Source organism: Anolis carolinensis, chromosome 3, assembly GCF_035594765.1.
Source record: "Anolis carolinensis isolate JA03-04 chromosome 3, rAnoCar3.1.pri, whole genome shotgun sequence".
Taxonomy (NCBI): Eukaryota; Metazoa; Chordata; class Lepidosauria; order Squamata; family Dactyloidae; genus Anolis; species Anolis carolinensis.
Window position 1 is genome coordinate 253072054 of NC_085843.1, and position 25226 is coordinate 253097279.

Genomic DNA, 25226 nt, shown 5'->3' on the forward strand with positions numbered 1-25226 from the left:
TCTGTAATTACCAATTACTATTTCCAGGTTAGTTAATTTACTGGTGCTTAAGAAGAGGGAGATAATAAAGTGAACATTGAACCCACAATATTGAAGAATGTAATCAACCTATTACCACTGAGATCCCAATAACCTCGTTGATCTTTGCAAGACACCATATTTGACAACCAGAGTTTCATTTCCTGACAGTTGCATTATCGCATTATTTTCAAAACTGTCTAATTTTTCTGAAGGAAGTCCACTGAACTGCTGCCCATGTACACTGAAGATACTGAATCTCTCCTGTTGCCAGTTTTGGGAAATACAGCCTGTCCTACAAAATGCAGATGAGCATGAGTAATCCAGAAACTCTCTTGAGATTAAAAATATTTGACTTTTTGAGTATCCATCCGTAGACGTTTCTTCATGAATATGAAAACAGTGTAAATATTTGAATAGAACTTGACCTTGAAATAGGAATAGGAATGAAATCCATTATCTACCAAAATTCAATATGGATTTCTAATTAAAAGTGTACTCAGTTATCAGGAATAATTTCTATATGAGCAATAGAAGCACAGAAGTAGAAAGCAGAGATTTATACAATAATTTAAGTACTTTGCATACATTTTAAAGATTCAGCATTAAATATCACTTAGTTCCAGCTGAACATAGAGAAGACCTCATATTTATCACAAAGCAGTTATTAACAAAACAGTGATTAGTAAAGACATACTCAAAATTAAGAGGATTAATAGAAGTGGAGATATGTAACAAGTTGTAGCACTGAAGGATGGTAGACGAATAATTTATACCTTCCCTCTCTCCCACCATTCATATAAAAAACACAGCAAACTTGCTGGATTATGTCTAATAGACACAACACAGAGAAAGCCAGATAATGGAAATGAATACATCTTAAATACTAATTTGTGTTCATATGCTATTCATTTAACCTAAATTTGCCCTGGCTGTTCTCATAATGTAATATATTAGGTTGCCATAAAGTTGAAGTGCTTCCTAGTCTGCATCTGAATTGGTCAATGAAAAATGTGTCATTTGTGCATATTCAAAAATAATTCCTGCAATTTCATAATCTAAAAGAGACACAGATTAAGGAAAGCAAAGTATAAAAGGATAAGGAATTCAAAAAGGAAAGGTAATGAAAGCAAAATCCTGAGCAAACAGATGGGTATCCAAACAGATGGAAATGTCCCTATGTCAGGAGGCAGGATATTCTCTAGGAAGAGAATGAACAGAGTGAAAATATGGTGTCAGTAAAAAGAAGGGCTTAGTACTGCTGGGAAGGGCAACAGTGGAAATTTAGAAGTTTGGGTACTAATGACTAAGGAAATGTAAGGCCTGAAACAAAGGGGTAAAAGTTTACCTTTGTGAAGATTAGGATCAAGAGTAGAAATATAATCAAACTGGGATGAAGAAAAGCCAAGATAAATGGCAGATCTAAGAACATAAAAGATTTTGCAATTGTGTACAATACGGTAATCCAGGATTGACAAAATAAGAAAGGTAGCCATTGTGAAATCGGGAAGAAGACGGAAATCTGGAAATGTCCAACAAATGAAAGCAACAGATAGTTGAAGTGTTGTGCTTGTATAAAAGAGGGGAGACTAAACATAATTCTAAGATTATGCAATTCACGAAAAGAAAATAAATAGTAGATACAGATAGGTTTTGGTTTGAAGGAAAGAATAAACCAATGAATAACAGATTCTGCTTTTGAGTACAGTATTAGAAAGCCATGAGGCTTAAAAGAGTCAAGTCAGACATTGCAGCACTTGAGAGAGTGCCAGGTCAGCAACTTGCTCAGAGAAGATCTGAAACTCAACTAGTACCTTTACTCCTCCTGGGTCAGACTGGCCTTTCCAAGCTGGTCTTACTAAGGAAGTCTTAAGAGGGGAAGCATTTAACTTAGAGCCCAGCACTCTGCCAAACCAGCATGGGGTAGTGGTTTGAGCATTGGACTACAGTTCTGGAGACCAAGTTTCAAATCCACACTTGACCATGGAAACACACTGTTTTTTTAACTGCCAACAGAACCTCTGAAAATGCCGGCCACAGATGCAGGTGCAACATTAGGAGACAATGCTGCTGGAACATGACCATACAGCCCAAAAAACTCACAGCAGCCCAGTGATTCCAGCCATGAAAGCCTTTGACAATATGCTGTTATTGTTGTTGTTTAACATAGGAAAGAATCCCCCTTAAATCATATAATTAGCAAACATCATTTGGATCTTGGAGAAAAAAGCAGTAAGAACAGCAATAAAAACTTCCCAGTTTAAATGAGCCTGCTGCCTCCCATTCTTGTAACCACCACATTTTTTTCAGCAACTATCAGCACAAAGAGGTAAACCATGGTGCTTGAAATCCTTGAAGTATTTCTGGAAGCAAAACAATTTGCATAGAGTAATGACCTGCAAATTATGCAAAGGAGTCTATTCCAAAAATGCAAAAGGTTCTCTGAGTACATTAAAAACAAACAGACCTCCTGAAAGATTCCTAAAAGGTTTAAAGCACTAGAGGCATTCTAAAGGACTCTTATTTGCATCAAGACCTTAAAGATGCACGAATACACAGAGAGAGAGAGCGAAAGAGAGAGAGAGAGAATGCAGAACCCTTATCCATAGTTTCAAGTCATGAACGGTGGAATCTGTGGATGGGGAAGTCATGGATAATATGAAGGACAGATTGTGTATGACAGACTACAAGTTTGACCAGATGTTTCATAACCAATAGATGGAAATTAGCTTGGTGATCAGGTTATATCTGTGCACGGTAAAAACAAACTGTCCCCCAGACACAGAAAGGATGTGTGCCCAAATTGTGGCCAAACCACCAATTGTTAGTCTCAACTTCAGAAGCCATGCACTTTGCTTAAGGACCTTCAAACATGGAGAGTCCATGATCCTCTGAGGCAGTCCATTCTACAGCCAAATAGTCAAGAGATTATTCCTAATGTTTAGGTGGAATTTCTCTTCTTGTAATTCAAATCCATTGGTTCATTTTCTAATCTCTGAAACTACAGGAAACAAAGTCACTTCATCTTCAAGCTACTTTGAGTGCCTTTGTAGCTGAGCAATGGGGTAAAAATTAAAGGTAAAAGGTACGTATCATGGCACATTTCAGTCTTCTCTGGTCCAAGCTAAACATACTCAGCTTCCTATATTCTTTCTTATAGGGCTTGGTGTATAGATCATTGATCATCTTGGTCATCTTTCCCAGAATACATTTAAGCTTATCAATATATTTATTGAGCTGTGATGCCTAGAACTGGGCACATTATTCCAGCTGTGGTATAACCACAAGTAGAATAAAGTGACATTACTATTCTCTTGATCTGGACATTATATTCCAATTGCTACAACCCAAAATTGTATTGGCCTTTCTGGCCACTGCATCACACTCTGGACTCAATGGTTAGTCTGTGGTCTACTAAGACACTTAGACCCTTTTCACGTGGATTTATTTCAAGTCAGATGACACCCATCCTATATGTGTGCGTTTCATTTTTCTTGCCTAGATTTATCATTCATCCCTGTTGAAATTCATTGCATTAGTGTTAACCCAGCCCTCCAATCTGTCAAGATCATTTTTAATTCAAATCTTGTTCTCTGGAGTAGTCGCTATTTCCCTAACAGTGTGACATCTGCAAATTTGATAAACACGCCTTCTAATAAAGGATTTAAGTCATTTATAAAGATGTTAAACAACACTAGGTTCAAGACAATATCCTGAGGTACCCCACTAGTCACTTCTCTCCAGAATGAAGAACAACTCTTTGGGTTCAGCTTCTCAATCAATTACAGATCCATGTAATTATAGCATTTGGCTAACTGTTCACCAGCTTGCCTACAAGAATTTCATGGTGTACTTCATCCAGCCCTGGTCTATATCACATTATTTTATGACTTGATTACGTAGCATTAGTGTTGAGGAGACATCAATTACATTTTTTATTTAGCAATCTAGTGCCATTGCCTTAACTAAACTGAGTCCATGGAACCGCCAGCTGAATAACAAAAAACATCATTGATCTTTTGAAATGGTGAATCATCTGTCACAGGAGTATAAATTGATATACTGAGTTCAAACTGTAGTCTGTAGTTGATCCTCACTGCAAACAGCTTCACCTGGAATTGGAGGACAGTGAACTTGGTGACTCCAGGCATTTTGCAAGGAGAACTCATGCTCTTTCAACAAGCTATGTTTCCTTCGCTATTCATGGAAAAAGATCTAGAAAAATATGACAGCCATATTTAAATACCCTGTTTCCCCAGAATAAGACAGGGTCTTATATTAATTTTGCTCCAAAATATGCTTTAGAGCTTGTTTTCAGGGGCAGTCTTATTTTTCCAAATTGACTTTTGAAATGAACTATATCTAGGGCTTATTTTTGAAATAGGGCTTATATTTCGAGCATCCTCAGAAATGCTGAAAAACCATGATAAGTCTTATTTTTGGCGTACGTCTTGTTTTGGGGGAAAATAGGGTATCTGACATGCTGTCATATACACAATAGAGCAAGCTTGCTTGTTGTTGATTCTGAGGATAATATCCAAAACCAACAATAAAAACAAAAGGAAAGAGGATAGTAAGACAAAGTGTGTGTGTGTGTGTGTGTGTGTGTAAAGCTATATACCAAATTAAATACATCTCTAAAATAACAGAAGTATCCAAATTAAAACTACAGAGTCTAAATTATAAATAGCAATAAGGGAGAAGGTTCATAAGACATAAATCATTTGTCAAAGGAAAACAGATGACCCAAGGTCTCATCAGATTCTTCATACCAACAGAAGCCAGACACATTTTGACTCAACAGCCTTCATTAGTGGTTTGATTGATCAGATGGCAGTCACATGCACCAGGCCAAATGAGGAACGAAGTTGCCAGCAAGGAACAGCAGCGGTGATATGAGTGCAGGAAAAGGGTGATTGCAGTGGTGTGCATGTGGACAATGTAACAAGCAATGTGAAACCTGATCTAGATGTCTTATGGAGCCCCCAGATGGCGTAGTGGACTAAGTGACTTGAAGGTTGGGTTGCTGACCTGAAAGCTGCCAGGTTCGAATCCCACCTGGGGAGAGTGCAGATGAGCTCCCTCTATCAGCTCCAGCTCCATGCAGGGACATGAGAGAAGTCTCCCACAAGGACGGTAAAAGCATCAAAACATCCGGGCGTCCCCTGGGCAACGTCCTTGCAGACGGCCAATTCTCTCACTCCAGAAGTGACTCAAGTTGCTCCTGATACGGAAAAAAAATCTAGATGTCCTGAAAACACCAAGGACATTTTGGATTTCCTGCAAATTCTGGAATGTCCTCCAACTTTGCTTACTATGGAGTAAAGTCAGGTTAATAGCTAAAAACTCTGGATTCTTACCTGACATCATCATGTGTAGACTGCCATTGCCAACTTTGGGTTGAATACAGGGTGGGTTTCTTAATTCATATAGACATGATTTTACTTGACAGCAATTCCCACTGTGTGCAATGAGAATTACTTCTGAGAGGGCATGGATAGAATGATTCTTCCCACTCACCCAAAGCAAGCAGAGCCCTCCAGATGTTGTTGGGACTGCGGATTCCCTAACCAATGGTGGAGAATGATGAGAGCTGCAGTACAGCAACATCTATGAAATCCCACTTTTTGCATTCTTGCCCTACAATCTATGGGTCATTTCTTTCTAGTTAGGAAACTGTATAAAACCTAAATCTTCTTAACATATACATAAATGCCTGTTCAACAATATCAAGAAATGATGGCTGATCCAATCTCATGAGTCACCAAGTTACCACAGCAGCCATCACATTGCAAGGACTGATACTGAATAGGGGCATTATAGTGAAAAAGGTCTGTAGAGGCATCTTGTACCCTTTCATGTGTAAGGAGAGCCACAAGTACAGCCCAGGTAATAATTATAGCAATTGTTCCTTTCCTTGAGGGAAAAGCTCAATGGTTTGTTTGTTGTGTTTCTTCTTTTGCTTTCTATTACAAGCTGTTTTTCCATGCATTCAAGGGGGGCAAAAAAAAGTAGCAACACTAGATGATGATAGGAAGGGAACCGGATGGACAAGAACATACTCCTTGTTTCTGAGCAATGGACCTTTTTCTGTCAACTCTTAGTAGATAAAAAGAAAAGAAAAAACAGAAGCTACATTTGGAAAGTGCCAATCAGGCTGGATGATACTTTCAGGACTATTGTAGATATATATCCTTTCCCTCATAATTTCTCTTTCTAAAGCAGAGGTGAGATTCTTCCTGCCCTCCAGATAGAGTGGGCCCTTGTCACGACCCAGGCTGCAGAGCACCAATAACCATACACAGAGGCCAGAATCTATCTAATATCTTTATTAAGGAAATATATAAAGTTAATAAAAGCAAGTGTATGAAATAGTCCAGAAGTAGACCTTTCAGGAAAGGTCAAAATTAGTCCAAGAAAACAATGTCCAATATGTAATATTAAGGTCCAAAGTTGTAATCCAATAACCGAAACACTCACTTTGCCAGGCAAAGTGAGGGGAGATGACAAGGTCCTTTAGTCCATGAACTTGAGCAAGGCTAGGAAATAACTTGAAACGAGGCTTGATACAAGGCAACAAGGAACGAGGAGCGAGAACAAGATCCGTGGAATTACTTGGCAAAATCCGGAAAACAAGGCAAGGCTGAGTCCTGGAAAACAAGGCAAGGTCCGTGGAGGTAAACAAGGCTGGAAACGGGAACGAAGGCTTGGAAACGGGAGCGAAGGCTTGGAATCAGGAACAAGGCTTGAAACAGGAACGAGGCTTGGAAACGGAGCGCGCTGTCCACACACAACTTACTCCAGTAGCTGACGAATTGACTCCGCAAGATCCCTTTGTGGGTAAAACACCTAAATAGGGTCTAGTTTTCCCACCAAAGAACAGTTCACTGGGGAACCAGAAACGAAAGCTAATCTCTGAGTCCAGATGCATGACTCCTTAAAGTTTCTCATGGAAAACAGGCTTAATCAGCTAAATTCTTAGCAGCTATCCTAGCACTCCTGCGAGAGGCCGCTTGAACTCCTCTCTGTTGTTTACAAAACTCGTGGCGAGAAAACACAGGAGATTTAGGCTCAGGGCTTGTTTGACAGACTTCTGGAAGACAAATCTCTTGCAGGTGCAAGGTTCCCAAATCTGGCTGGGAAGGTTCCAATTCTGACTGAGACGGTGAAAAACCCAAGTTCTCCTCTTCATCTGGGACTACAGTGCCATGAATGGGACTACATGGCCCATGACTCATCACACTATCCCCCTCCTCAAGCCCCCTCTCAAACTGGGGCTCTCTCCCCGAGGCGCGAGGCCGCGGCTTGGCGGGATAGGTCTGATGGAAGCGGCGGGTTAGATCAGGAGCATGGACTGTGGAAGCGTCTTCCCAAGAGCGTTCCTCGGGGCCAAAACCCACCCAGTCAATGAGATATTGTAGGCGGCGGCGGTGAAAGCGAGAATCCAAAATGTCCTGAACCTCAAACTCCTCCTCTCCATCTACCCAAACAGGAGGGGGGGCCGGCCGGTCTGTATCAGGGCGCACACCATCCGCCGGAAGGAGTAGGGAGCGATGGAACACTGGATGAATGCGCATAGAGCGTGGAAGTTGGAGTTTGAAAGTCACGGGGTTAAGTTGCGCCACCACTGGATAGGGACCAATGAAACGGGCATCTAACTTCCGGCAAGGGCGATGGGAGGGCAAAAAGCGAGTGGACAGAAGAACCCGGTCTCCTACCTTGATTTCGGGGCCCGGCTGGCGATGTTTGTCCGCGTGACGTTTATAGTCCTCCTTGGCTTGGTCTAGTTGCTGGAGCAAGAGTTGTTGCACCGCTGTGAGTTCCTGCAGCCAGTCCTCTGCTGCGGGAACTTCTGAGGTTTCAATGACAGGAGGAAAGAAACGTGGATGGAAGCCATAGTTTGCAAAGAACGGGGTTTCTTTAGTAGAAGCCTGGACCCCATTGTTGTAGGCAAACTCTGACAACGATAACAGGGAAGCCCAATTGTCCTGTTGGTAGTTTACATAACAGCGAAGGTATTGTTCCAAAGTGGCATTGGTGCGCTCAGTTTGCCCATCTGTTTGGGGATGATGAGCCGAAGATAAACGAGAGTCTATGCCCAATAGTTTTTGTAGCGCTTTCCAGAAACGAGAGGTGAATTGGGACCCACGGTCTGTGACCAAACTCTTGGGCAATCCATGCAATCTGAAAACATGTTGGAGGAATAGATCTGCAGTCTCTTTGGCCGTGGGAAGGCCTTCACAGGGAATGAAATGGGCTAACTTGGTGAAAAGGTCCACCACCACTAGGATTGTGGTGAATCCACAGGAAGGTGGTAGATCAGTGATAAAATCCGCAGAGATTATTTCCCATGGGTGGGATGGGGTAGGGAGGGGATGCAGAAGCCCTGAGGGCTTTTCCCTTCTTGTCTTGGAGCGCTGGCATACTGGGCAGGTGTTGACATATTTTTCCACATCCTTGCGGATCTTGGGCCACCAGAAATCTCTTAGGATCAAATGCATAGTTTTGAATAGTCCGAAATGCCCTGCTGGCTTGCAGTCATGACACAGACGAAGTGCCTTTTCTCTGCCCGGTCCTGGGGGGATGTAAACATGATTTCTATAGCAAAGTAGCCCATCCTTAAGCGAAAAGGGAAAATGTAGCCCTTGGCGAAGTTGGTCCTGTGCCCAGGCATCTACTTGCTGGCTGGCCCTGATTTCCTGAGCACAAAGGGGCCCTGGAGTAGAGGGAGTTGATTCAATGGGAGTGGATTTGGTGTTTCCCACTGTGAGCGTGGCAAAGTTCTCGGGTTGTAGCAGCTGAGATTCAAAGGTCTCCTTGCGCCCTGCAGCGTATTCCGGTTTTCGTGACAGAGCATCTGCTTGCTTGGTCTGGGCTGGGGTTACATAATGAATTTGGAAGTTAAAACGTTCAAAGAATAAAGCCCAGCGTTGTTGCCTCTGATTTAGCTTGCGGGCAGTTCTTAGATGCTCTAGATTCCGATGATCAGTATGGACTTCAATGGGAAATTTGGCCCCTTCTAACCAATGTCTCCAAGTTTCAAAGGCTGCCTTTATGGCCAATAGTTCCTTTTCCCAAATGGTGTAGTTTCTCTCTGGTGCGGTCAATTGACGGGAATAAAAGGCACAAGGATGAAGATGATCTCCCACCGGTTGTAGGAGTACAGCCCCAATTGCCACATCGGAGGCGTCCGCCTGCACGACAAAAAGGGTTTCAGGATCTGGATGCTGAAGGATTGGCTGGGACGTGAATAATTTCTTTAGTTGCTGGAACCCTTTCTCTGCTTGATCTGTCCAGCGGAAGGGCTGTTTCCCACGGATGCAGCTGGTGATTGGGTCAGACCAGCGGGCAAAGTCTGGAATGAACTTGCGATAGTAGTTCGCGAACCCCAAGAATCATTGCACCTCTTTCTTGTTGGTGGGCGCCCGCCATTCCAATACTGCTGAAACCTTTGCCGGGTCCATGGAGAGCCCTAGTGGCGAGACGCGGTACCCCAGGAAATCTACCTCTTGTAGATCAAAAGCACATTTTTCCAGCTTGGCATAAAGTCCATGATCCCGCAATCGTTGTAACACCATTCTGACGTGGTTCTCATGTTCTGATTGTGATCTAGAAAACACCAAAAAATCGTCCAGGTAGATGATCAAGAACCGATCTAGATAATCCTGAAAGATGTCATTGACAAAATGTTGGAACGTTGCGGGAGCTCCACATAATCCATAATTCATAACTCGGGACTCGAATAATCCGAATTTAGTCTGGAAGGCGGTCTTCCACTCGTCCCCTTCTCTGATGCGAACTAGATTATACGCCCCCCGAAGATCCAGCTTGGTGTAGACCTTGGCTCCTCGAAGTCGGTCTAGTAGGTCCGAGATTAAGGGCAGGGGATAGCTGTTCCGCTTAGTGATATTGTTCAATGCTCTATAGTCCACCACCAAGCGTAATTCCCCTGATTTCTTTTTCACAAACATCACTGGGGAAGCGGCTGGGGATTGAGAGGGTCTGATGAATCCCTTGCGAAGGTTTGACTCTATAAACTCCCTGAGAGCTTCTTGCTCCGGTTCAGTCAGGGAGTAGAGATGTCCTCGCGGGATCGGGGCCCCCTCCACCAAGTCAATGGCACAGTCATAAGGTCTATGTGGGGGTAATCTCTCGGCCTCTTTTTCATTGAATACATCCCAATATTCTGAGTACTTCTTGGGCAAGGTGATAATGGGTTCAGTGTCTGTGGCATGGCAGACCTTGGCTACAAGGCAATGGTTTTGGCAATATTTTGAAGCAAACTGCAGTTCTCTGTTGGACCAGGAGATGCTTGGGTCGTGAAGTGTCAGCCATGGAATTCCCAAAATCACAGGGAAATGGGGAACCTCGGTAACAAAGAAGGAAATCTCTTCCATATGTTCCCTTATCCACATTCTGGTGGGTTCCGACCACTGGCTTACGGGACCCGTCTTGAGGGGGCGGCCATCGATGGCTTGCACCACACGGGCATTCTTGAAGTCATGGTATTGTAATCCCAGAGAGTCGGCATACTCTCTATCAATGAAATTGTTTGTGGCTCCTGAGTCTATCATGGCATGGACCATGACTGGCCCCTTTTTTGCTGACCACAAGGTGACCACTAGAAGAAATAGGACCCCGGTTGGCGGCTCTTGAGTGGGTTTTTTGACCGGGTTGGCGAGCCTCTCTACGCCCGGTCGCTGGCTTCCCCCGCCGGCTGTGCGCCAGCCGCCTCAGACGTCTTCGTCTCCGTGGAGGACGCCGCCGCCAGACGGGCGGCGGGCTTCCCTTTGGCTGGGCACTCTCTGGCGAAGTGGCCCCCGTTTCCGCAGTACCAACAGAGATTTAGGCGTTGGCGGTGGGCCTTCTCGGCGGCATCTAACCTGGGACGCACATTGCCCAACTGCATCGGCACCTCCTCGCTCCCCCTGGGGTATGGGGCTGGTGGTGGGGGTCTCCATACTGGACGCGGCTGGACGCTGGTGGGAGCGGGAGGTTTCACCCCAGCTCTACCGCTCTGGCCTCGGACCCATTGTTTTCTGTTGGCAAGCATGACTTCAGCTCGTAAACATTGATCAATGAGTGCTTCAAGAGAGTGGGGGGGATCCACCTTGGAAATTTCCTCCAACATCTCGATGTTGAGACCCTCCCGAAATTGTCCTCTGAGGGCTATATCATTCCATCCGGTGCTGTGGGCCAGCACTCGGAACTCGGCTATCTACTGGGACAAGGGTCTGTCCCCCTGAGAGAGGCGCCGGAGTTTATGGCCGGCTGCCTCCAAATTGTCTTCGATCCCCCAAGTCGCCTTAATGTGATCCAAGAAGTGTTGCGCTGATCTTAGGTGTGGGGAAACTTGGTCGAACAGTGCCGTCGCCCAGTTGGCCGCTGGCCCGTCTAAAAGGCTGTAGATCCACGCCACTTTGATGTCTTCTTGGGGAAACTCGGCATTGCGGGCCTCTAGATAAGCCTGGCATTGGCGACGGAAAACATGAACCTTAGAAGCTTCTCCAGAAAACTTGGTTGGCAACGCCAGGGCCGGGAGACGGATTCCGCGTTCCTTCAATCCCTTTATTTCTCCCTCCTGCGCATTGAGCTTATCACGGATGCGGTCCACTTCCTCCTTGTCGATGGTGTAGCTGAGTGGCTGGCCTCCCGGTCCGGCTCCGGTAGACATTCTGGCCTAGGTTAATTGGTGCTTAGGGTGGCGGAGTCAAACTGTCACGACCCAGGCTGCAGAGCACCAATAACCATACACAGAGGCCAGAATCTATCTAATATCTTTATTAAGGAAATATATAAAGTTAATAAAAGCAAGTGTATGAAATAGTCCAGAAGTAGACCTTTCAGGAAAGGTCAAAATTAGTCCAAGAAAACAATGTCCAATATGTAATATTAAGGTCCAAAGTTGTAATCCAATAACCGAAACACTCACTTTGCCAGGCAAAGTGAGGGGAGATGACAAGGTCCTTTAGTCCATGAACTTGAGCAAGGCTAGGAAATAACTTGAAACGAGGCTTGATACAAGGCAACAAGGAACGAGGAGCGAGAACAAGATCCGTGGAATTACTTGGCAAAATCCGGAAAACAAGGCAAGGCTGAGTCCTGGAAAACAAGGCAAGGTCCGTGGAGGTAAACAAGGCTGGAAACGGGAACGAAGGCTTGGAAACGGGAGCGAAGGCTTGGAATCAGGAACAAGGCTTGAAACAGGAACGAGGCTTGGAAACGGAGCACGCTGTCCACACACAACTTACTCCAGTAGCTGACGAATTGACTCCGCAAGATCCCTTTGTGGGTAAAACACCTAAATAGGGTCTAGTTTTCCCACCAAAGAACAGTTCACTGGGGAACCAGAAACGAAAGCTAATCTCTGAGTCCAGATGCATGACTCCTTAAAGTTTCTCATGGAAAACAGGCTTAATCAGCTAAATTCTTAGCAGCTATCCTAGCACTCCTGCGAGAGGCCGCTTGAACTCCTCTCTGTTGTTTACAAAACTCATGGCGAGAAAACACAGGAGATTTAGGCTCAGGGCTTGTTTGACAGACTTCTGGAAGACAAATCTCTTGCAGGTGCAAGGTTCCCAAATCTGGCTGGGAAGGTTCCAATTCTGACTGAGACGGTGAAAAACCCAAGTTCTCCTCTTCATCTGGGACTACAGTGCCATGAATGGGACTACATGGCCCATGACTCATCACAGCCCTCCTGATCTGTGGGTTTCACATGGTGCGCATGGATGCACTGATGCCATTTAATAATATGGAGTGCAACCATCCCAAGCATTTTGTCATCCATGGGGGGGGGGGGGTCCAGGCTGCAGCATCCGAACTATACTGTTGTGCAGCAATTTCCAACATCCTAAGTTAACATAGTCAATGGGAAAGATGTTGTGAGTTGGTATTCAACAATATTTGGAGAGCCACATGATGCCCATCCCTACACAATTAGCTCAGAGTCACAATTAGCTTGGGATCAAAAGCACACATTTCTTTCGCATTTATTTATTAATTGCCTTATTTATATCCCACCTTTCTCTACCCCGAAGGGGATTCAAGGTGATTTACTTGTATGGCAATTATTCAATGCCTAAAACACATACAAAACGTTAAACTTAAAATATTAAAATTAATACATGTTAAACATTTTAAAACATTACATTCAATATTAAAATCATGCCATCCACAAATTGTAGTCTAAGGCCGTTCCGTAGTCACTGCATTTATTTATTAATTGCCTTATTTATATCCCACCTTTCTCTACCCTGAAGGGGGTTCAAGGTGACTTACTTGTATGGCAATTATTCAATGCCTTAAACACATACAAAACATTAAACTTAAAATATTAAAATTAATATATGTTAAACCTTTTAATACATTACATTCAATATTAAAATCACACCATCAAGAAATCATAGTCTAAGGCCGTTCCGTAGTCACTGAACATATTCCAAATCTATTATTGCACTGAGCTAGTCACCAAAAGCCTGATCCCAAAGCCAGGTTTTTACTTTCCTTCTGAAGGCTAGGAGGGAGGAGGCTGATCTAATGTTGCTAGGGAGGGAGTTCCACAGCCAAGGGGCCAACACTGAGAAGGCCCTGTCTCTCATCCCCACCAGTCATGTTTGTGAAGCAGGCAGGATTGACAGCAGGGCCTCCTCAGACGATCTTAATCTCCGAGATGGTTCATGGGGGAGATACGTTCGGACAGGTAAGCTGGGCCAGAACCATTTAGGGCTTTATAGGCTAAAGCCAGGACTTTGAATTGTACTCGGTAGCAGACTGGCAGCCAGTGGAGCTGACGCAACAGGGGAGCTGTGTGCTTCATTGGGAAGAAGATGGGGACTAAGCACACAAAAAAGATAGGAAGACCAGGTCACTTTGTGTTGCTATTGCTTTGTGAGGATCCTGTTGCAAATGGCCTGAAACAAGGTTGTTTCCTTTTTTTCTTTTGTGGCTTGAAAATTTTGTCCGTTTTAGTATTAAATAATGAAATGCCTAGAGTGCCTTGGCAAGAAAGCAGTATATAAATTGTGGCAAGAAAGCAATAAATAAAGGAATAGCTGCCTCACACTTTATAAGGTAAAAGCAGACATGCATTAATGTTTAATGCATAACAGCTTCTAATGGGAGGCAAACATATAAAACTTGCATGTGTTGTTTACTGGTCCACCTAGCCCAGTACAGATTTCCAGAACTGGCAACGGTTCTTTGAGGTTTCAGGAGAAGGTCTTATTTGCCAACAAATTTAGTTACTATTACAATTATGACTGTTACATTTATATCTCATATGTTCTCCCATGAGTATGGAGCGATGTACATGACTCCTCTCCCTTCAATCTAATTCTCAAAACAACTCTGTGAGGTAGGTATAGGTGTGTAGTAGGTTGCTTTTGCAGAAAACTGGTGAAGAGATCTTATCCATGCATACAGATTTTTAATAACATAATCGCCTGCCCATGCTTAACCATTCTACAGCTGCTCAATTTTTTGTATTTCATAAAGAGGCCTTAAATATAACAGTAAATTGAGATGCAGCTGGTGTGAGACTGTGTTGGACCCTGTGATGATAAGGAAGCTCTCCATGACAACAAAAATCTTATTTTTCTCTCAGATTGCATCTACATTGTAAAATTAATGCAGTTTGACACTGCTTTAACATCATTGCTATGAAATCATGTAGTTTGTTGAGGCATTAGAACTCTTTGGTAAAGACAGCTAAAGGCCTTGTAAAGCTACAACTTCCAGAATTGCATAGTACTGAGCTATGCAGTTAAAGTGGTATCAAACTGCATTAATTCTACAGCAGAGATGCACCCTCTGTCTCAAGAGTGGAAGACAAAAGTGGAAAATACTATATCCCAAATTTGGGATTTGTGTCACATAGCTTCCAGGAAAAAAACAGCCCTGTTAGGATATATAACCCACACCTGTGAGGTATTCCTTTCTGAGAACCTGAAAGGCCCAAATGTTACTTAAGAGACTGGTGACCAAGCAGTGCTGTACTGGGAACCACCAGCATTTGAGGCTATGTCAGAGTTTGACAGAAGTGGAACATGAACACTTCTTGGCTTATATGTTCATAGAATCATGGAGTTGGGAGAGACCATCCAGTTCAACCTTCTGACATCCAGGAATACACAATGCAATCAAAACACTCTCAACGAACAACCATCTGGCCTCTGTTTAAAAACTTCCAGAGGAGACTCCACCATACACTGAGACAATGTATTCCATTGTCAAATAGCTCTTATCATCAGGAAGCTCATCCTAATGTTTAGGTAGAATCTCTTTTCCTGTAGTTTGAATCCATTGCTCCATGTTCTAGTCTTTGAGGCAGCAAAAAATAAGCTTGCTCCATCTTCAATATGACATCATGCTCTGTTACTTTATTTTTACCCATCTATTTGTCATCAATGAGACTATAATTTGTACACTCACTGACTTCACTTTGCTTCAGTGTACCTCTTGAACATAAACTGAGTACAATCTGAGTAGATTAGGCCCTCCAGATCACTACAAACTGAGAAAGGTTGAGTGCTCCAAGGTGACTCAAGGCTTCATGACTCACAGTGCACGAGAATCTGGATCTCCCAAGACACAGCCAAGCACACAAACTGCTATACCACACTGGCTCTCCTTTGCTGAAATCCTTTAATTGGCTATACCAGAGATTGGCCCTGGGATTTTCTGCATTCAAAGCAAGCACCCTGCCATTAAACTAGGGAGGCTAAACAAGTATGAAACAGAACATCTGAAGTAGCAAATATCTGTATCGGGGGGGATACAGAGACAAACAAATGATTATGTTCAATAGTGGGGCTCTGAAAAAATATTATTTTGAATTGTAGTCAAAAGCCTTTTTCAAAATCCTGCTCAACAGAAAGGCAATGCTCTCTGGGTTGCAAAGAAAGACAGGAGCAGGGATGTTATTGCAGGTGAAAGATCAAATAGAAATTATGAGTAGCACACGCATCACTGGAAAAGATGCCTCAAAATGTGTGCATGAAGGTCAATAACATAATATAACCAGCCCTCCACATTTGCTGAGGTTAGGGACACAAGACCCCATAAAAGTGAAAAACCATGAATTACAAATCCTGCTATTTCTTAACTACTTTGTATTCTGATGGAAATTTTTCACATTCAGACTGGAAAACCAAGAGATGCATAGAGTGAACATTTTAATCTAATCCATGAAAAAACAACCCCACAAATGTCAAATTTGGAGGGTCAGTTATAATTGCTTCTTCGTGCAATTTAGAGCCATTTTTGTTTCTTCTACCCAAGTACTTTAAACTACTTACAGTAACGGTAAATATTTTCCCCTGACATTAAGTCTAGTCGTGTCCAACTCTAGAGATTAGTGCTCATCTCCATTTCTAAGATGAAGAGCCAGTGTTGTCCATAGACACCTCCAAGGTCATGTGGCCAGCATGACTGCATGGAGTGCTGTTACCTTCCCGCCAGAGGCACCCATAAATCTACTCACATTTGCATGTGAGGTTGGCAGAAGCTGGAGCTAACTGCGGGAGCTCACCCTCCCTCCCCACATTCGAATCACCAACCTTTCGGTCAGAAAGTTTAGCAGCTCAGCGGTTTAACCCGCTTTGCTACTGGGGGCTCCATACATATATCCTTTGCTTAATATATGTCTGTCCTTCTCAGCGGGAAAGGGGGATATATGTCTTCAGATTTTTCTAAGCAAAGAAAACTCAAGAGTGCTTTTGCCATTTCTTTACTCTGATATATAGCATTTATGATTGGTTTCTACTCCAAACAATAGCCAGAGCTGACTCTGTTTAACTTCCATGACCAGATGCAATCTGGTGCCTTTAATGTCTTTCGGCTTATCTCAATGGTTCCAAAATCATTTGTTGTGAGGAGTACACATGGAAGGCATCACAATAGAATCAAACCTTTCAAATATGTTGTTCACTAAAGTGGTGGTTTTGGTTTTCGATGTGAGCGAAAGATTCACATATGTGTTGTTTTTTTAACAGACAATGCTACTGGCTGTCTTGCTACACAATTAACAGTATACCACCTATACCCCCAACCAGTAGCAGCCAGTAGCAAGCTCAACTGATTTCTTAAGGAAGAGATTACAATAGCTAGAAAGACAGACAACAGGCATTCGAACAAAAGATCGGCTACAGTGATAGAAAAGAAGTACGTAATAAATATTTTTAGCACATGCACTGTGTTAGTGTTCTTGTTCTTCCATCCTACAGCTGCATCCAAAAAGAATACCAAGACGGCTGTAGCTAATACATTGGGGATAACTGTGCAGTTTCCTGCTGCAGAGGGATTTGTTTAAGCCACCACATTTCTAGACATTGTTACAGTCAAAATGCAAGTAAATTGGAACCAGATATGTACCTATATATATGCATGTATAAAAAGTTAAAGGTTGACATTAAGTCCAGTTGTGTCTGACTCTGAGGGTTGGTGCTCATCTCCATTTCTAAGCTGAAGAGATGGCGTTGTCCGTAGACGCCTCCAAGGTCATGTGGCTGGCATGACTGCATGGAGTGCCATTACCTTCCTGCCAGAGCAGTACCTATTGATCTATTCACATTTACATGTTTTCAAACTGCTAGGTTGGCAGAAGCTGGGGCTAACAGCAGGAGCTCACCCCATTCCCTGGATTTGAACCACCGACCTTTCAGTCAGCAAGTTCAGCAGCTCAGCGGTTTAATCCGCTGTGCCACCAGGGGTTCATATATGCATGTATAAGTCTAGAAAATTTAATTAAAAAAATCAAGGCAAAAAATCTGGGTCAATTTATCCACAGGTCAATGGAAGAACAGTATACCTTAACTCTTATCAAAAAGGAACCATTCCCTTATCTGAGTGGACTGGCAGTAGGCAAAAGCATAATCTGTCCCAAAAGACCCTAAAATCCCCTCTACTCTCTCAGGCCTTTTTGAATGCTTGGATGGGGAAATGAGAGCAGTGGTCAGAGTCAGCTTCCTTCCTGAAGTCAATCATAGAATTGGAAGAGACCACATCCAGTCCAACCCCCTGCCATACAGGAATACACAAAAAAGCAACCCCAGCATATGGCCATCCAGCCTCTGCTTAAAAAACTCCACAGGAGAAGCCACTACATTCCAAGGCAGTATATTTCACTGCTGAACAGCTCTTACCGTCAGGACGTTTTTCCTAATGTTTAGGTGGAATCTGTTTTTCCTGCACTTCACATCCACTGACCCATGTCCTAGTCACCAGAGGAGCAGAAAACAAGCTTGCTCCTTTCTCAATGTGACATCACTTCAGATATTTAAACATGGCTTCCATTTCCCATCCCACCCTTCTTTTCTCCAAGTTGAACATCCTCAGCTCCCTCAGCTGCTCCCCATAGCGCTTGGTTTCCAAACCTTTGATTGTTTTGGTCGCCCTTCTCTGGACACCTTCTAGCAGCTTGTCAATAAACTTCTTTAATTGTGGTGTCTAGAACTGGACACAGTGTTATTCCAGGTGAGCTCTGACCAATGCAAAATAAATTGAGACTATGACTTTTCTCACCGCTGAGCTGCTGAATTTGCTGACCAAAAGGACGTCAGTTTGAATCCGGGAAGCGGAGTGAGCTCCCACTGTTAGCCCCAGCTTCTGCCAACCTAGCAATTCAAAAACATGAAAATGTGAGTAGATCAAAAGGTACCACTCCGGCGGGAAGGTAACGGTGCTCCATGCAGTCATGCTGGCCACATGACCTTGGAGGTGTCTATGGACAACACTGGCTCTTTGGCTTAGAAATGGAGATGAGCACCAACCTGCAGAGTCGGACTCGACTAGACTTAATGTCGAGGGAAAACCTTTACCTTTACCTATGACTTCTCTCAGTCTAGACACTATATTCCTATTGATGCAGCCTAGAATCTCATTGGCTTTTTTAGTTGATGCATCATACTGTTGCTCATGTTCAGCATGTTGTATATTAAGACGCCTAGATTCCCTTCAGATGTACTGTTTTCAAGCCAGGTGTCTCCCATCCTGTATTTGCAGATTTCATTGTTATTGCCTAAGGTAGGATAAATGACATATGAAAATAGCAGTCCTTTTAGTTCTATCTCCTTATGCATTTTTTAGAGTTATTCCAGCACAACCATTTGTATTGTGATGGTCAGATATTTGTTCTGAGTTGTTATGGATCACAAACTTTGTACACTTTGTTGTACTGTATCTTGAGCACATTTTTACTGAGTATGTTACACTGTAAGACCTGGAAAGTCCTTAAAATCCGTTTTCTTTTCTTTTTAATAGAAGGGGCATTGCAAGCTTTTGAAAAAAGGTCCAATCCCATATAGCAACTGAAAAATCTCTAAAATATGGTATAGTAGGAAAGAGAATGTGGTCACTTGGAAATCTTCAGAAAGCCAAGAGAGTTGGATTGGGCCCCAGGATCTTAGTCTCCATGATCAAAAAGAAAAGTACTCTGCCTCAATCTATAGCTTTAAAATTTACTAATTAGGCCACTGGCAACAAAAATCCACATAGTTAAAGCCATGGTATTCCCCATCGTAACCTATGGATGCAAGAGATGGACCATAAGGAAGGCTGAGTGAAGGAAGATAGACGCTTTTGAACTGTGGTGTTGGAGAAAAATTCTGAGAGTGCCTTGGACCACAAGAAGATCAAACCAGTCCACATTCCAGGAAATAATGCCCGGCTGCTTGGAGGGAAGGATATTAGAGGCAAAGATGAAGTACTTTGGCCACATCATGAGAAGACAGGAAAGCTTGGAGAAGAGAATGATGCTGGGGAAATTGGAAGGAAAAAGAAAGAGGGGCCGACCAAAGGCAAGATGGATGGATGTTATCTTTGAAGTGACTGGCTTGACCTTGAAGGAGCTGGGGGTGGCAACAGCCGACAGAGAGCTCTGGCGTGGGCTGGTCCATGAGGTCACAAAGAGTCGGAAGCGACTGAACGAATAAGCAACAACAATTAAGCCAAAACACAGGATGTCTCATTTTAAATCGAACATATTGGGCACTCTCCTGCCAGACTCATATTAAAGTAACCTTAAAGATTCCTCAAACACAGAATCAGTGCCAAACACAGAGACCCACGTGCAAGACTTTCATACACACTGCCAACACAGAGCTTGAAAAAGTTACTTTTTGAGATTACAGGTCCAAGGGTGGGGGATTCTAGGTACTGAAGACTCAATAAGCAGGTTTTCTAAGCTCTGTGCTGCTGTGCATGTGCATCTAGATGTCTTTCTCATTTGCATTATGATTAGCTCTATTGAACAGACTAAATGCACCTTTGGATGTAAAATGGAAAGCACACTGATACCTCGGGCAACCAGGTATTATGTGCTATTAGTTGCTACAGATAGCATGGCTGCAGTAATTGATTTTCATGAAAATGTTTGGACATAAGCTTAACTCTTGCAATACAATTAAAAGAACCTAAATGTGGGTGTTTCTGATTGCATCATGTGCATTTAGGTAGGTGCTTTTTTTCATTGACTTCCCTCTACTGTATTGAAAGTGTGAGACTCCTGCTTCTCTATCGATGTTGTCGGATTGCAAAATGCAGAATTTCAAACCATTACTCAAAATGGTTAGGGCTGATGGGATTTATAGTTCAACAACATCTGGTTGGCCATACGGTTCCCAACCCCAACACAACAGTCTGGATCCGATTTTGATGATACTTCATGCAGATCCAATGAGATCAATGGGATTAAGTTCATCGTGACTAACTTCATTACTAACATTGATGTCACTGATATTTCTCTGAGTATGACTAAAAGAGATTCAGTCCCATCTGTTTAGAGCTGAAGGGTAAATAAATGTGAGAGGAATTATTACAATAGGATATTTAGTTTAATATTACTCCAGGACTGACAGGTAGAAGTAAATGGTTATTATTAATTTTTGGAGTGTATATTTTTGCAAATAAATTGGTAAGCTACATTTGCAACAAGAGAAAAAAGGTTAATAAGTTTTATCAACACTGCCAGCCAAGAATTAACATTTGTTCTTGCAACAAAGCCCCTTAATTTATGCTGAATATTAATGACATTAGCTGGTCAAATACCCAGGCAACAAAAAAGCTTACGTTTTGTAGACATTTCAGGAGAACCATCCACAGGCATTTTAGAATTTTATTAACTATTCCTTCACATACGCATATATTTAAACTAGATGCAGCTCCTCCTTGATAATCTTTGAAGGAATAATTTATCTTTGTAAGAGATACTACATATATGAATGCTACGATCCATCCAAATCTCTTCTTAGCATACAATAAAGCTTGTGGGTAGCCAATTTCTTATTAACAAAATTGTCATGCTATTTTAAAAAATTATTCCATTTTGTTCAGGGAAATCTCCTTGATCTAGCAATTGACTTGAGCTGCTGAAAGGAAGCAAGAAAGGCCAGGCTTAGCACAGCAAGCTAAACTGCTGTGCTGCAGAAAAATCTTGCCAATCGAAAGGTCAGTAGTTCAAGCCGAGTCGGGGGCGAGCGCCCGTCGTCAGCCCCAGCTCACCTGCCTACCTAGGAAGGTGAAAGCAGAAATGCGAATAGATAAATAGGTACTGCTTTAAGCAGGTAATAAAGGCATCCTCAAAGAAATCGACTGAAGGAAAGCTGCTCGGCATGGAAGATGGAGTGACAGCCCCCCACCCGCCATGGCCGGAGTCGAGCACAGTCTCCAAGATGCCAGAAATAAGATGGGAAAACTGTCTTAACCCCTGTTTGTGTTTTCTGTCCTTGTTGATTGTATAATTGTTTTCCGCTCTGAGTCCCCTTTGGGGTGAGAAGGGCAGGGTATACATACTAAAAATAAATAAATAAATAAATAAATAAATAAGGCACAACTTTCTTCTTCATGCAAGCCTCTTTCGCTAACCTTGTCCATGTTCAACTTGTATGTCAATATTTGTCTTTTAGATTCTGCTCATGGAACCCATAGCTTCAGTATGGATGTATCATTACGACAGAAAATGGTTTGCTGACCTGTTTGTCATGCTGAAACAATGCCAAAAAATGAACATAGTACCAAAAATGACCAATTTCTTTGATGAACAGCTTCCAGACTTTGCATGGAGCTGAGCTTTGTTCCCCTTGCATTATAATGGTGTAAAGGAGCAGGCCTCACTGCACATTTTACTTGCAAATAATAAAATTGATATATGTGTTCTCACTGGGTTGCTGTGGGTTTTCCAGGCTGTATGGCCACGTTCCAGAAGCATTCTCTCCTGACGTTTTGCCAACATCTATGGGAGGGATCCTCAAAGGTTGTGAGATCTGTTGGAAACTAGGTCAATGATATTTATATATCTGTAGAAGGTCCAGGGTGGGAGAAAGAACTCTTGTCTGTTGGAGGCAAGTGTGAATGTTGCAATTAATCACTTGGATTAGCATTGAATAGCCTCTCCGCTTCAAAGCCTGGCTGATTCCTGCCTGGGGAAATCATTTTTTGGGAGGTGTTAGCTGGCCCTGATTGATTCATGTCTGGAATTCCCCTGTTTTCAGAGTGTTGTTCTGCAGATTAACTCAACCAGAGAAGTCAGCCATAGCAGAGCACTTGATGACCCAACCTGGACACAGCATATTATTTGAGAACACAGAAATGCTGGACCACTCTAACAACCACCATGTCAGACTGCACAGAGAAGCCATTGAAATCCACAAGCATGTGGACAATTTCAACAGAAAGAAAGAAACCATTAAAACGAACAAAATCTGGCTACCAGTATTTAAAAACATCTAAAATTAGTACAGAAAGTAAAGAACAACACTCTGAAAACAGGGGAATTCCAGACATGAAACAATCAGAGCCAGCTAACACCGCCCAACAAAGGATGCCCCCAGGCAGGAATCAACCAGACCTTGAAGCTGCAAGGCTTTTCAATGCTAATCCAGATGATTAATTGCAACATACACACTTGCCTCCAACAGACAAGAGTTCTTTCTCCCACCCTGGACCTTCCACAGATATATAAACCTCACTAGTCTAGTTTCCAACAGACCTCACAACCTCTGAGGATGCCTGCCATTATGTGGGCGAAACGTCAGGAAAGTTAAAGGTTAAAGAGAGAGAGATGTCTGGAACATGGCCATACAGCCTGGAAAACTCACAGCAATTCAAAAAAATAAATATAATTTCCTACATCTTGAAGTACAGTAGTTATAAATATAAGAGAGTACAGATCCAGGCAGCTGCATCTGATGAAATATAAGCAGAGTGTGACTATTTCCTTTCTTGTGGAAAAGGATATCAGTGCACCCTTTTCAAGCCCACATTCAAACCTATCACGAAAGTGAACCACAATGTATTCCGAAACCAAAAATGAGAACTGTGTTAACAATGTATCGTCAAGGCATTTTTTATAATGTTCTACAAAGAATAATAATGATAAAAGGGAGAATGTAACGCTGCTGGAGGTCTATTTTATCAATCCCACTACATGAGGTCCTGCCACAAAACTATTGGAAGTTGAAGCAAAGAAATAAATAAAAACCCTATTGTCACACACAGCAAGACAAGCCACCAGGACATTTCACAATGAGCAAAAGCTATCGATCAAAGTACTGAAATGTTTCTCTAAGAAAAGGGAAGGTTAAAGAGAGAGAGACAAAAGCCAGATTTAACCTTGAGCAGAACAAACTGCGATCTCTGCTTTCAACCAGGCAAGGAGTTTGCAATACCCTTGAGAAGCTGCCTTTCTGACAGCCCCAGAGGACACCCAACCCACTCTTCCCTGAAGAGCTCTCTCCACACAGCCATATCACCCAGAATATCAAGGCAGAAAATCCCATAATATCTGCTTTGAACTGGGTTATTTGAGTCCACACTGCCATATCATCCAGTTAAAAGCAGATAATGTGGGATTTTATTCCACTGAGCTGTGTGGAAGGGACCTCAGAGGACTGAGAGATCCCCCAAAAGGTCCCCTTACCAAAAAAATTGGGGGGAAAGGAAAGCGCACAGATGTGGGGAGGATTGTGTAACGCCAGATCGAAAGGGTCAAATAAAGAGGATAAAGGACATGTGCTCCACAAAGAGAGCAAAGGACAAGAGGGGAGTAAAAGGACAAGGCACGAAGAGGGAGAACCTGAAAGGGAAGGGGAAGGAGAAAAGGCAGAGGAAGGGGAGCAATGGGAGATAGGAAGGAGAGAGGGAAGGAAGGAGGGACGGTAGTAAGGAAGGAAGGATGGGGGTAAAGAAAGGAGGGAGGGAAAGAAGTGGGATGGAAAGAGGGCAAAAAAGAGTGAGAGAGGAACTGAAAGGAGGGATGAATATGGGAAGGAAGGTATGAAAGTGGGAAGGAAGGAAACTGGGAAGGGAAGAAGGAAGGAAGGAAAGAAAGAAATTGAGAAGGAAGGAAATTGGGGAGGAAGGAAGGAAGGAAATTAGGAGGGAAGGAAGGAAAGAAGGAAGGAAAGAAATTGGGAAGGAAGGAAGGAAACTGGGAGGGAAGGAAGGAAGGAAGGAAATTGGGAAGGAAGAAAATAAGGAAAGAAGGAAGGAAAGAAATTGGGAAGGGAGGGAGGAAATTGGGGAAGGAAGGAAGAAGGAAGGAAATTGGGAAGGGAAGAAGGAAGAAGGAAAGAAGGAAGGAAAGAAATTGGGAAGGAAGGAAGGAAATTGGGGAGGAAGGAAAGAAGGAAGGAAATTGGGAAAGAAGAAAAGAAGGAAGGAAGAAAAGAAGGAAGGAAGAAGGAAAGGAGGAAAGAAGGAATTGGGAAGGGAGGGAGGAAGGGAAATGGGAGGGAAGGAAGGAAGGAGAGAAGGAAATTGGAAAGGAAAGATGGAAGAAAGGAAGGAAGAAATGAAGAACAGAAGGAAGGAAGGAAAGAAGGAAATTGGGAGGGAAGGAAGGAAAGAAAGAAGCAAATTGGGAAGGAAGGAAAGAAAGAAGGAAGGAAGGAGAGAAGGAAATTGGAAAGGAAGGAAGGAAGAACAGAAGGAAGGAAGGAAATTGGGAAGGAAGGAAAAAAGGAAAGAAAGAAGGAAACTGGGAAGGAGGAAAGAAAGGGGGGGAGGAAAAATGAACGAAGGAAGGCAAGAAGGAAGGAAGGGGCAGTGGTGGTCTCCTTTCCTTTCCCGCTGCTCTGCTTGCCAGGGATGCTGAATCCGTGCCTCTCTGGCGCCCTGTCCCTGATGCTCCAGGCAGGGCATATGCCTGCTTCCCCCCAACCCTTGGCCCGACTGTGGCTGCGCTGCCACCAAGAAGCAGGAGGGGAGGGCCA

At 43.1% G+C, this 25226-nt stretch overlaps 1 protein-coding gene across 1 annotated transcript in view; it reads right to left on the bottom strand.

Annotated features, from left to right (window-relative positions):
* The window catches only part of dner (delta/notch like EGF repeat containing), a 174193-nt gene that overhangs the window by 148315 nt on the left and 652 nt on the right, over positions 1–25226 (bottom strand). The window lies entirely within an intron of this gene.